At 46.8% G+C, this 13857-nt stretch overlaps 1 protein-coding gene, 1 long non-coding RNA gene and 1 other non-coding gene across 3 annotated transcripts in view; 1 reads left to right on the top strand and 2 right to left on the bottom strand.

Moving 5' to 3' along the window:
- Window positions 1-2487: 2487 nt before the first annotated feature.
- Window positions 2488-6158, bottom strand: LOC123824753. The gene is made up of 2 exons (XR_006786744.1): window positions 5886-6158; window positions 2488-3618 (listed from the first exon to the last, which is right to left on the bottom strand). It is a non-coding gene; the product is annotated as an uncharacterized LOC123824753 (long non-coding RNA).
- LOC123825035 lies at window positions 3711-3780 on the bottom strand. The gene has a single exon (XR_006786817.1). It is a non-coding gene; the product is annotated as a small nucleolar RNA SNORD123 (small nucleolar RNA).
- A 180-nt stretch (window positions 6159-6338) lies between the features above and the next one.
- SEMA5A (semaphorin 5A) overlaps window positions 6339-13857 on the top strand; it is a 441285-nt gene continuing 433766 nt past the window's right edge. Inside the window, exon 1 of the mRNA XM_045847790.1 lies at window positions 6339-6802. The gene's annotated coding sequence lies outside the window, so the exon portion shown is untranslated. The remainder of the gene's footprint in view (window positions 6803-13857) is intronic.

The raw sequence follows: 13857 nt of genomic DNA, 5'->3' as shown, positions 1-13857 counted from the left end.
ATGAACTGGATCTTTTTTAGATAGTGAATTTATCTACAAAGGATTTTATCTTTAAAACCTGTATTTCCGATATGGGCAATTTTAAACTATCTTTACTTTGACTGGTATTTATTTGCCTGGTATATTTCCCCCCATTGTGTTATTGTGCTCTTGGATATAATTGGATTTTACATGTTTACTGAAATTCTACTAGTTCTTCTCTTCCTACATGTTTTTCTTTCCATTTGTCTTTTTTTTTTCAGCCTTTTACTGGATTGGTCAAGTTATCTTTATTTCATCTTTTCCCCTCTCTACTGTTTTAGAAAATTGTACCTGTTGGTTCCTTTTTTTGCTATTACATTACTACCCTTGGTATTTTCACACATGTGCTTGAGTTATATACTAACGTATTTCCACTCTTTCCTGGAATTGCTCTACCTTCCCCATTTCCTTGTTAGTCCCTACTCATCCCTCAAATGCCAGCTCAAATGTCGCCTCAGTGATGCCTGTCCTGACCTTCCAGACTAAACCAGACACCCCTACACTGTCTATTCTAGCATTTATCAGGGCTTATGATTACACGTTTGTGGGATCAGTCCTTGATACCCACTGCTCCCCCAAAGACTGTAATTCCTGCAAGGGCAGTAATTGGCTCTGTGTTGCTCTATTCTATTCTTAATGCACAGCTCAGTGCCAGGGCACATGCTGTGCAACAACCTTGGCTGAAAGAGGAAAGCAGAGCTGGAGGGGGCCTGCATGGGTGGCAGTGCAGAGAGATGAGGATTCAGGGATGCCAGACTGGAAGAGCCTTCATGTTCTCCTGCAGAACCCAGAACAGAAACAGTGATGGACGAAACACAAGGGAATGTTATTTCTCTCTCCTGTTCCGAAGCCTGGAGGTGGCAGTCCATGGCTGAGTTAGGGGGACTAGAGCCTAACCAGGGATTCAGTGTCGTTTTTTCAGCTTTCCTATTCTTGACTCATGGCTTATATCTTAAAGGTTACCTTACAGCCCTGGATATTGACTGTAATTTCTACTATTGTAGTCAAATTCCAGGCAGGAATTCAGAAGTGTTATCAGAATCCCCATGTTTTTCCTTGGGTCAGCCTGCCTGTGCACACTGGCTCAAAGAAATGCTTGAGCAGGACTTTGCATTATAGAAAGAAAAATAGTTTAACATTGAATTGGCCAATCTGGACAGGGAGAGTTCATGCTAAAAATCTGACACCCAGATGGCACTAGGTTACAGATTATATGATAGGGCAAAGTCACAGGACACTGTGGGTTAAGGGCCTGGGGTCATGCTGGGGGCAGACTGACCAGAGGTGAGTGAGGGTAGTAAATCATTTCTTTAGGTCTGGAGGGCAGCTTTGAGGTCTTTTCTGAAGTTCCTCTGTCCAAGGGTCATTTCACCTTTAGGCTCAGGAACTGAACCATAACTTAGGTCAAGGTGCTAGCTATCTTTAGCCTGCCAGAGGTCTGGACCGCATGTCCATTAGGTCCAGGCCTTGGTCTTCTACTGCCTCCGGGGTTGCTGATGATCTGGGGGGAAAGGCTGGGTCTCTGGGGGGCACATAGGTAGACAGAGATCTGATTTCTATAGCTGGGATTTAAGACTAAATTTAATGAAAGCCATGAGGACCCTTGGTTTCAGGAGGTAAGGGCAGGAAAGTTCACACCCAGTTAGCTGTTGCCCCCTTACTTGAAGCCTTTCTTGGGATCCCACTGCCTTACATCTTGTTGGTCACAACTAAGTGCCATGGAAGTTGCTTTTCCTTTTTCTTTTTTACAAGCCAGGCAGATTGCAATTCAAAATCAGTTGTGTTATTGAGAACGAGTTGGGTGGTGGTGTTTGGGCGTGAGCGCGGTGGCGTAGAGCTGTAGACAGGAAGCGCAGGGAGACCGGGGCCATCAGGGGAGGTGCTGGTGTTCTGGGTGAGCGAAGTTCATATTCTGAATGAAGGTGACAGTGATGGGAATGGAAGGCAGGGTCTGAAGCAAGGTGACAGAAGGGTGACAAGATTCTTGACAACTCATCTTCCCACTTATTTGCTTCAGCAGACACTTGGTCCACTGGTCAATTTCACTTAGTAGATATTCTTTTCATTTTCCTCAAGGTCGTCATGAGTTCATCTCCCTGCTAAATGATGGAATAATCTGAGGCAGAGTAATCTGTATTTCTAAACCTATGTAGGATGGAGCTTATTTTTGAAAATTTATTTCCAAACACACTTATTTTCCCCAGATCTCTATTTTCAAAGACAGAGGATTATAGGGGACATTGGTTAATGAGTGTCAAGCATATCTATTTTAAAAGTACACTTTTTGCTTATGGACACTAAAAATATATACAAAGCTCCATGTCAGAACATAACACTCAGGAAGCCATATGGATGCTTTCTCTCTGTGCCACAAAGCGTCTGCATTTCCCCCAGGTGTTCCAAAAATCCTTTAAACCCAGCATTGTTCTTCTCCCCATACCATACTCATAAAAACACAACTTGAGGTGGTTTGAGCACAATTTTATTTTAAGGAAATTGGGTTGCTAGGAAAATATATCTAGAAATTTAACCATAAAGACAAGGCAAAATACTTCTAGAGGTGGTTTTCAGCTGGGGGGTGAGTTCTGGTAAGCTCAAAGGTAGGAAGCTCACCTGGGTTGGGTGAGGCCAAGTTGCTGTGTGTCAGCCTCCATGGAACACCCAGCAGGGACAAACAGGCTCCTGACAGGCCGGGGAAGCTGGAAGCAGGCCCCGGGTGGGTGTGGGTGGCCCTCAGCTTCAGAGGAGGGAGAGTGGTGCAGGGGCCAGTGAGCAGCCTGGCAGAGGGCTGACGTGCAGGTGCCTTCGTGGTGGCCCTGGTCCCTCAGTTTAAGGGCCAGGGCCCCACTTCGCTCCATGCCCATTTATGCTCACTCTCAGGTGTGCCACGATTTTCTTTCTATTCTGTTTTAGTTTCTGGCTGGTGTTTTTGAGTAAAACTGGCCTGCTTACCTCTGCCATGGGAGAAGGCTGCTCCACTAAACGGTGGGTGAGCATTTCTAGGGGTAAAAGAATTTTTACCCTGGTGAAGCTCAAGGGCCTCGAGTATGGGCTCCCTGAGTTCTCCCCACCTGGTGGTTCTGCTGTCAAGTCTCTGGGGAGCATCACAGCCTTATCTGTAGCCACATCATGGGTCTTTGAAGTACTTAAAATGGTGTATGAACAAACACTAGCACTAGGCAATCTTAGTGAGGCATAAAACTGCATGTTGTTTTTATCAATGTTTGGCCATTTCAAGAAAAAAAAAACTAATGGAGCTGATCAGAGGATCTCGCAGTTTTTTCAACTCTAAAATGCCAGGGATGTAGAAGAAGGAAAACAGGAGTAAGATGGGAACACCTGTGGATGACGAGTGTCATGTGCCTCTTGGCTCATCTGCAGGAACATCTAGTTACCATGTAAGTGTCCATAGGCCACGACTTCTGGACTGAGGTTTCTCGTGATACTAATACAATCACATGCCTTGTCAAGGTCACAGACGGAGGTGCCCCTTGGAGGTCACTCCTGATCACAGCAGCGTCTGTATCTCCACCAGGCGACCTTCTCATCAGCCCCCTCCCTGCTGCTCCCCTCTAAGATGGCGGTTTATCAATGTAGCTGAAATTCAAGCACAAGGGAGAGAAATCAAGATAAAACCCGTTAGTTATTTCAGAGACATAAGACATCCCTCATATCACTGCAGAACTTGAGGTGAATCAGGAAATGGATGGCGTTTTTCAGGTCACATGAATCAGCGCCCCAAAATTCATCATTTTCACCGAGTGCTTGAGTGGTTTGCTCATTCTTTTACATCGTGTGCATGGCTGACATGAAACAGTTTAGGGAAAGCTATATTTTTATTTGTATAAGAGAACTAAACAGCTTCATTTTAAAATGATCACCTCTAGTTCTACAATGTAAAAGCTTAATGTAGGAAGTTCTTCAGTGAGTAAAACTTAAAAAAAAAAAATCCCAACAAACCCAGAAATTTTCATTTGGAACAAGGGAACGCTTGTGGATTCTTTAAAACATTTTTATTGTACAGACTTCTATACTGGGCCCTGGGTATTTCCCGTACTTGCATTACTTCCTCTCTGTCTCAGTGCTTACTAAGGACACGCCTGCCAGCTGGTTCATTTAAGCTAGCTCAGTAAAGTTCAGGAACTTCTCCCTAGGTCACAAGGTGAAATCACAACCTCAGTTTAGGGCCATTTCACTTTAACGATGCACTCTAAATTATTATTTGAACGGAGGTTTCTCCTCCGTTCTCATTATTAATTTGTTTGTCATTCATTATCACTAAACGTACATTTTTTAACAATGCTTCGGTGTAGCCTGTAAACTGCCTGGGAAATTGACCTCCCTCCCCCACATACACATAAAGTTACACAATTTATTGAGTTAAATGTTATCTTATCAGCCCTCCTGGGTTATAGTGTAGAAAACTAAGTTCTTTTCACTGCGTAGCTCTCTGTACATATGCCAAGATTTTTTTTTCAAGTGTACATGCCCTTAACTGTAATGTTCAAGGCAAAGACAGGATTAACTCCACATTTTTATCCTAATTTGTCTCCCTTTGCCTTGGTCACTAGAGACTCCAAAGGTACCCACCCACCCAAGGGCTGCAAGGTCAAGAGTAAGGTAAAGTCCTCCACCCCCCAAGGGCAGAGCGGCCAGGCCAGACCTTGGCCACCTCCTCCTCCCAGGGCATTCCTAGGCCTGGGTGCCACGTAGGCAAGAGAGCTGGAATGCCAGGAATGGAGCTAGTGCCCTTCATGCCAAGCACAGAACTGTTAAGCTGTTCTGTAAGATCCCAGGAGCCAGGCAGCTGTCCGGCACCAGCCCCAGGCCCCCTCCACAACCCAGGTTAGAATGTTTCTTAAAGAGGAGCCCAGCTACTGACGTTTCCTCCGGAGGTCTTAAAGGAAATCCGAGTGAGGCCTGGAGTTCCCAGGCTACTCATCACTGGTGTGAAAGAGACTTCAAGAGTTTGGGCTGGGCTTCCTTCAAAATCGCTTTTTTTTTTTTATTAAAAAAGCATTTCTCCAAAGGAAACACAAGTCAATGTCAATTTGTATTTCTATAGCTCTTCTCTTGCATGTGATTGGCTGGGACACCTTCCAGCTAGTGGTTCCTTGCACAGATGAGCTCAACGGCAGTTATGGGACACTGGCCCATTCCCAGTATGCGGTATCTCAACAACCTGTCCTGCCTCGAGCTATATGTAAACGTGTGCCATAGGGACACACTATGTCACTAGCTGAGAGAGGAAAGCAGTGGGGCTTTCTTGCGTTTCCTTTTGCAAGGGGAACTTCAAAGCCACCCTCTGAAGTCCAGACGGAGAAAAAAGGGCCCAGAGATACTGTTCCCACCCCTAGGCAGAGGGAAAGGGTCACGTGCCGCTCTTTGGAGTTCCAAGCAGAGGCTTTGCAACAAAATATCAAATTCTAGGAGTCTTGAAAAGTACTTCAATTTCCAGTTATGAAACTTTTCACCTGAGCACTTGTTTGACATAACCGAGATTCTGCAAAAGTGCAACAAGTAAGATTTAGCCCCAGAATTAGACTAGCTGACCTTGTCCACCTAGAAGCTCCTCTTTTAACGCTCAGCGTAGTACTTGTGAACCCCCTGACCTGCCTCCCCGGTTCGTCTGATTTGCTCTTGTCTCTGAACTTCGTAGAAATCGACCCGAACTAGGCTGGAGGCTCACCCCCAAATCGCTCCTCCAAGAACCCGCAGAGACTCTAAGGAGTTTCCAGCTCAGCCCCCGCAAGAGCATGTCTTACAAAAATGAAAAAGTCACAAACTCAGGAGTCCGAGAGGACCCGGCCATCTCTGCCCACCCCCACCACGCGGCCGCAATTCTCCGGGGGACACGCACATACCTGGAGCAGAGGCCGGCAGAGCGGACGCGCCACGTCTAGATCTCCGCGCGCACCGCCTCCGGCCCTTTATACCGCGCTCGCCACCCCCCTCCCCCTCAATGTAGCCACGTCCGAGCGGCGGGACTTGGGCGAGGAGCCACTGAAGGTCCGCGCGAGTGGCCACGGGGAGGGAGCCCCCGAAAGTCCAGGCTCTGGCGCACTCCCACCGGGGAGGCAGTAGTGGGGTTTTTGGGGTGCAGAGGTGCCCTAAGCTCAGAGGGGTCCAGCCTGGGGAAGGGGCGGTGTAGGGGGTGGGGCCAGGGAGGTCAGGCGCGGGGTGGAGCGCTCGGGTTTCACTCTAGCTGGGAGGGGGAGGAGGAGGCGCGGCAGCTCGGGCGGGGTGGGGGCGGGGCAGGGGCGGGGCGAGCCAGCCCCGCGCTTCTTGCTTGCATCCAGCGCAGCTCTACTCGCTGGGAAGGCGGCGCCGGCGGCGGCTGCTGTAGCTGCGCCCTCTCCCTTGTGCTGCCCTCCCGCAGCGGGTGGGCTCCGCGACCCCCGACCGGCCGCGGCCCCTGCCGGGCGGCGGCCCCCAGACTTCACCTCCCCTCTGCGGGGACATCCCGGTCCTTGTGGCCCATCCTGGGGGCTTCCCTGCGGAACTCGTTCGGGCACCCAACTTTGCCTCGTTGCCTGTCGCCCCCACTGTGAAAGAACCTGCTTCACCCCCAGGCCAGCTGCGCACTAGGGAACGGTGAACCTGCCGCTTAAGTGGCGCCCCCAGCCCGGAGTGTAGCAAGTCGGGTGCTGCTCTAGGAAAGTGGCGGGGGCGGTGGTGGCTGCTGCCTCGACTTCCCTCGCCGGTCACTGAAGAGGACGCTCAGATCTCTCCGGGGTTCCAGGCGCTCGGTGACTGGTACGAGGAGCGCGCATCGCACCTGGTGAGCGACACCCCCGTATCCCTGCGTGGCGGTGGCCGCAACCCCCGCTGTACCGCACTGCTGGCCGGGACCCGGGGGCGGCAGTGATCGGAGGGTGGGTCATGTGGATGTTGGGCAAGGTCTATCATCAGGCTTGAGTGGGGAGCCGCGGGTGGTGGGGCGTATAGGATTAGGAGGACTACCCTTAGTGGGGAGGTTCTCACTGTTGAGCTAGTGCACCAGCTGGAAGTTTGTGTCCCTGTCTTTGCTGAGGCTCGAGGGTGCAGAGGTAAGAAGCAGAAGCGACCCCATGGGCGACCACTCGGGGGGCCAGATGGGACCCCCACCCAACACCCCGGGAAGGTTCACAGTGGAGGTCTGTGCCTGTGTCCCGCGCGCGCCCAGGCATGCATCGACAGGAGCGAAGGGCAGGGGTCCCGATGTCCGGCTATTTGTGGTCCCATAGCCTTGCCGAGCAGCCCGGCTGGGTCAGCTTTTTTTCCTGTTCCAGTTACAGCGGTTTTGCGGCGCGTGTGAGAAACTGGGAGGAAGTGGGACTTGGCTCAACTCCGCCAAGCCCTTTGGTTAACCGGGAAGATTGAGGCCGGGGACCACTCAGAATGCCGCTGCCAGGATGCAGAGGCCCGGGGACCCGCCTGCCCGGTGGTCTGCAGGCGGGCGAGTCCCTTTCTGCGGGCATCTTTGCGCCCTCCGCGGATTTTGCATCCTCTGCCTCAGGGTTTCGGGGACGGAGTCTGATGTGGGCGCTGGAGGGAACTGGTCCTCCCAAGATGTCCGGGGAAAACACCGCAGAGGAGTGATATTCGTGGTATCGTTTCCCTCGGCGCCGCTTGCGGGTCCTAACAGAGTCAGATCCCGATTCCCCGGGCTTTGGCGGGAAGCGCGTTCACCTCCTTGCCCTTTCCATGCTTTGTACCTGGATGCGGCTGCTCCGAGTTGGGATTTAACTTTCCTGCGCCTGTGGCGTCCCGGGGATCCCCGGAAGGGGGCGCTGAGAGCGAGCGCTGGAGGAGCGAGAGAGGATGCTGAGAGCAGCGATTAGGTCCAGGGTGAGTGGGTGGAGGTCCCAGTCAGCAAACGGCAGGACCAGGCAAATCTTGCAATAATTTCATAGGGGTGGAGGGTGGCGGCAGCTGATCTGTGGACCAGAGGGAGCTGTCAACGTTGCTAGAAGAAGGGACAGGAAAGGTGGTTGCCAAACACAAGTCCTTTAAATAGAAAGATTCTTTCCAGAGACAAACACATACTACTTGCAAACTCTTCCTGTCTGTGTATCTGTCTTCCTCCCTGTGACGATTGTGCCTACTCAGAAAAAAAAAATCGAAATTGAGTGAAGGTAATGTGATTTATGTTTAATACTGACATAAAGTTCTGCTTCTCAGGAGATCGTTAGTTAAAATGCCAGTAGTTACAAATGATTGTTGCAGCTTGTTTTTAAGGAAAACAATCGTATATCACCGTTAGCGTCTGCAGAAGAGCTCTGTCATCATGGCCAAGTTTGGGAACAGCAGATACGTTATAATAGTTAGCCTCTCCTAAGGAGGCACAGAAAGACAAAGACAGACTTTACTAGGTAAGATTTTTAACGCCTAATTAGCACTGCTAAATTAATTGCTAACTAATTCCAGTTTCATTATTGAACAGAGGGTAATGTTTATCATGCACTGTTTTGAATGACCAGTTCACAATGTCAGTTCAAGCAGATAATAGCTTAAGTTGTAGATCACTTAAATAACTTTTATGGTTGCTGATTTTGTTTACCCCAGAGGAAACATGGATTTTTTTTTTTACCGGCAAAGATTTTTATCCATGGTTGTTTTTAATGGAAAGCAGTCCATAATAACTGTTTGGGTCACTTGAAACACAGATTTCATTTTGCTTGAGTTTCTCTCGTAAAAACTTTGCCACAAAGTAACAGCTCCTCCTGGGTGTTGCACCACACCCGTGGATGGAAGGGGGCAGGTAATGACCTAGTACCTGCTTTTGCATGTGGTTAGCCTGTATGCACTTTTCTTAACAGGGTGAGGATGGATGATGCTGATCATTTTATGCCTTTTGCGAATTGTACTAACTTATTTGATGGTTTTAATGGCAAACAGCTGCGACATCCCTGCTGCGAGCAAAGGCTTTGGTCTCCTGGGTGGTCAAGCTTGTCTCTATCCAAAAGACGTTTTTTGAGATGTTCAGAATTTGCTCATAATAAGCCTGTGTTCTTCACTGCCCTTTTCCTTTAACATTATTTGTTTGCCATTTCTGGATAGAATGAAACATAGGAACATACAGTGTGGTGGCTATGGGACCCTAATGAATATATGCATATTCACGTGGATTTTGCCTTAAGTTTTAGAGAGTTCTTGGTCCTTCTGAAGTCCCATCCAGGGCTTTGCAGTAAGAAACATTACTTCACAGTCACTTTAGGCTCTTGATCAGGGACAAATGTTCAAATCAAAAAACTTTTCTCTCTGTTGTATGCTAACTGCTCAAAATAACAGATGCCAGCTCCTTGAGACTGTGTCAGGTATTCTTGATATTAGAGAGAGCTGCTGAACTGAACCATTGAACAGTTTTTCATTAACTTGGTGATTATTTTTAATGATGCCAATTTCGGGGGGGTTGTAAATCATTGAAATTAAGGCTTTGCTTCTGATATACGTAAATGTCCAGCCAGAGGTGTAAAGGCATTCCATCACATAAACAAGTAACCATGAATTCTAGAGTTAACTAAGATTGGCAACTAATCGTTAAGAAGAGGTTTGGATTACAAATCACATGGTTTGCAGGATAGAACAAATCAATCAGTTTATAATACGTCCCAGTCAAGGAATTCAATTCTGTAGGAGCATGTGCACAGTGTAGGAGAAAAGTGGTCCCACATCCTGTGGTAACTTCTTCGTATTTCTTGATTCTATAGTTATACCAAATTTGTGTTAACAATGCTTCTGACACTGTTGCTCTAGTTACTTAGACAAGTGCTTAGGGTACAATTATAAACCAAGGGACACATTTTTATGTTTAGGGTTAAGTAATTCTCAAATGTAAATTACAGTGTCTAACAAACTGAGTTATACCTGTGTGCAAAGTGTGTGAGACCTTGTACATTTCTGCCTACCTGTATCTTTGTGCACATTTAGACAGAGAAAGCGAACCTTTTTCTTGAGTCCTAAGATGACTATGTATATATGTTTTAAGTTGTTTATGTTATCTTTATGTACTCTTGTTGATAACACAGACATTTTCGCATATGTTCCCAGCAACCTTTGAACAATATTAGATGTTGAGATGAAGAAGTTTTGTTGAAAATCACTGGTCTTTATCACTCTGCCTGCTGCCTTGCAGAAATGATCTGCCACAAGTAGGGAGAGATCTGCCGTCTCTTATTCCTGCACAAGTTGGTTGCATCCTAAAGATAAATTCAACAGGTGAGGGACAGCTCATTGGCAAGTAGGTTGAAGAAGAAGCTTTTGGTATGCTTGATGAATATGTCACTTATTTCTTTGACATATTTGTCAGGTCCTGGTCATCTGATATATAAAATCAATTTCTAACAGCAAGAAAAGGAGAAAAACGTTACAGCACGTTAGAATATACATAAACTTTTCACTTTCAGTGAGCCTGCCCCAAACTTGTTTTGGTTCAGAATTCAAGCCAAACAGAACAGAGCAAATGAAAACGTGATCCAAGGGAAGGTAGCGTTATATACGTGATCTGTTATAATGCACTGGTACTGACAGCATTACTCTTTGTCATCTGAAGGCTCTGGAGCTGAGGCAACCTGGCCCTGAATGTCACAGAGCATTTTGAAGCCAGGCAACTTCAAAGAGAAGGTATATTTCACCCAGGGCATGACATTTAAAGCAGGATTAACCCAACGGTGGGCTCAAGAGAACAGAACATTTTCACAAAAGAGTTACTGTTGTCTTTTTTAAAATCCCTTCTTTTTGTCCAAGATTAATGGTTATTTGATGAGAGCAAAGATGAGCACACTTTATTTCCCTTTTCTAAGTTTTAAAATATACCGGCAAAGTACTGTTGCATTTGGAAAAAAAATCATTTCATTCTTCATTCTTTTTCACCTCATATACTAAAATTGGTTTACTGAATAATATCGAAAAACACTATCTTTCAAATGAATATTTTTTTTTAAGCCAGTGAATTTCTTTTATTTCTGGAAGGCCATGAACCCATTAATCTTTTATCTTCTCATCTTTCATTCATTATCTGTCATTGTATCTCTGTGGAATTGGCTAGCCTAGAATTCATGCAGAATGATGAGGAGGTATACACTGGAACAATTTTATTTTATGCTGCATTTTTATGTACATTTGAGAGTAGATCACATTACTGTTACAGGTAATTCAATTACAGATATGTATGATCAGTAACCAGGAGAGTGATGCTATCACTGTGCTGTGGAAATACTGTATTTGCTGAGATGTGAAATTAAGTAAGTTCTAGGCAAGTGACAATCAGGATTGAGCAAGGACAAATTGTTCACAGGAAATAGAGCCTCTTTTCAATCACTTCAAATCCACGTAACAGTTGGCAACGGTACATGAGGCGCCTGTGCAGAGAAAAGCAGTGCCCAGGAGAAGTCAGAAGAACATTTCTGCTGAGCAGTTTCCTGTGAGTTGTCTGGAACATCCAAGATGGCTAGTGCTTGGCTCCAACTTCCCAGAAGAGATGCATTTCTCATAAACTGAGTCCAGATAAAATTCCACACGAAGAACTACCCTTCTTGTAAAACAAACAAACAAACAAACAAACAAACAAAAATACCCCCCAGAGATGAGACACATTTTGGAGGAGGCTTTCCAGACCTCTCTCCAGCCTGCTGTGGAGTGTGGACACGTTGGAGGCCAGGGACACGTATGGGCGGACATCCTGCAACCAAACAGATTTCAGAATCACAACTGGCTTCTGCGGTTTCTTTTACAGGACTGAGATTTAGATCTGCCATAAAACTGTACTGATTGTAAAGCTGAGGACATTGTTTGTGACTGGCGGCATAAAACACAAAGAATCGCTGTGGACGTTAAACTTCTTCGTCCAGCAGAAATCGTAATGAAGCCGTTGCTCATGCCACTTGACGTCCAAGTATGAACTAAAGAAGGATTTGCTTCTGCAACATCTGTCTTGTAAATGCCTCTGTTTTCTAGCTGTGGATTTGTCTTTAAGAAAATTAGTGCTAGAAGGCTGGGTAGAATAAATACCAGAAGCCCACAGTTAATAGAGCCTAGAGAGGCCTCCTTTTTGAAGGAAGCACTCACAGGCCACGGAGTGGTCCCCAGGGGACAGGTCCACCCACTGCACTGCAGACGGGTCAGCAGGGGTGGACAAGTTCCTGGCTAGAGTTGGGCAGCTGGAGAGGGGTGGTGTGGGCAGCAGCAGTTGACAGTGGCGTAACTGTCCCTGTGTGAGTCAGGGGTGTCAGTCAGAGGTCCTGTGAGGGCCCTGCCCAGAGTTTGTGGGCGGAACATGTGGGTGGACTTGGAGATGGCCGGGTGTCAGTGGCAGGTCAGAATCCACGAGCGCATGGGGTCTTACAGAAACACGGCCTGAAAAGATAAAGGGGGCGTGGAGATGCAAAGCCTGGCAGGACTTTTCTACAAGACTGGCTAGGCTGTTTGGTTACCAGGGGTGAGCCTTGGGAATGATGACACAGAACACATTACTGCAACTAAATCACGATGTGGAGAACAGGTGGAGGAACAGCGGGACAGAGGTCTCTGAGTTTGGATGCCATGATAGAAATGAACTAGGAGGACTACTGTGAGTGTGTGTTTAGGATGATCCTTAGGCCAGAGGCCTGCAATGGGGACTGGATTGGTTCAATGAGGAGGGGATGGCGCTGTGCACCTGAGGCTGGGACAGGAGGGTCCTGTGGGACCATGGTTCCCTGACCTGACTTGGCCTGGCCTCTGCTCCTCCCTCCTGACTCCAGCCTCTCTGGTCTCCTTCCCAGCCTTCGTGTGTTCTTTTCCTTCTGCTGGGGAGGCTCTTTACTGTCCGTGATAGCTCACTGCTTCCAGATCTCACTGCTCTGAGGGTGCCCCCAAATCATACTATCTGAAATAGCATTGCCCCCTCCTCTCTTCCTTCAGCCTCTTTTTTTCTTCGTAGCATTTTGCACTATTTATTTCTTGAGGGCTTTCACCAATAGAGAATTGAGCTTAGGAGACAGACGAGATTGTCATCCGTGTCGCTGGTGCTCGACGGTGCCTGGCACACATGCTGCCCTCAGTCCATGTGTGATGAGCGAACGGATCGATAAATGCCTCTGTACAGTACATAAGCAGCACAGCCTGCACTGCAGCATCCTAGATAAAGGATTGTGGCTGTGGAAGCTAAACACTGATTATATTTTTTATATGGAGCAAAATGTTTCCAAAGCCCCCAAACTGATGTATTAGCCTACTCTTGAAATACAAATGTCTTTGTGAGCCAAGAGCTATACATACTTCATATATCCTCATTCAGGGCTATTTGCACAGTAAGTAAATGCTTGTTAAATGAATTGATGACCTTGCTTGACTTAGAAATTAGCATAAAAACACTTTATGTGTGTTAGAACCTTTTATGTATGTTCAGTCATAGAAGAATTGAAATTCAGGGGCATTGTCTTAGCTAGAACAGCATCCCTCCAATCCTTGGCCCCCATGCACAAAAATTCCAGGGAACATATTGTATCCTTATTGCATATTTTTACACGTTACAGAGATTTTAGAAATACCAGAGTATTTTTTAAATACGGCAGGCTCTCTTAATTTATTCCTGAGATTAGGCCAGTAAGCCTTGTCACTTAGTGGGATTTATAGGTTTAATAAGCTGAAACAGATGAGTGGATAAACACAATGTGGTATAACCATACAATGAACTACTATTCAGCAATAAAATGAGCTCTTGATCTATGCTGCGATATGTGTGAACTTGAAGACATCATGTGAAAGAAGCCAGTCACAAAAGACCGTGTATCCTGGGGTTTCATTTATATGGAATGTCTAGAAAAGTAAACCCATAAAGACAGACAGTAGATTCTCGGTAGCCTGGGGTGCGGG

The sequence above is a fragment of the Phyllostomus hastatus genome, unplaced genomic scaffold (genome assembly GCF_019186645.2).
Source record: "Phyllostomus hastatus isolate PE091 unplaced genomic scaffold, TTU_PhHast_1.1 phas_contig_58, whole genome shotgun sequence".
Classification (NCBI taxonomy): Eukaryota; Metazoa; Chordata; class Mammalia; order Chiroptera; family Phyllostomidae; genus Phyllostomus; species Phyllostomus hastatus.
The sequence above is the reverse complement of the archived record's forward strand: the minus strand, read 5'-3'. Positions and strand labels throughout refer to the sequence as shown.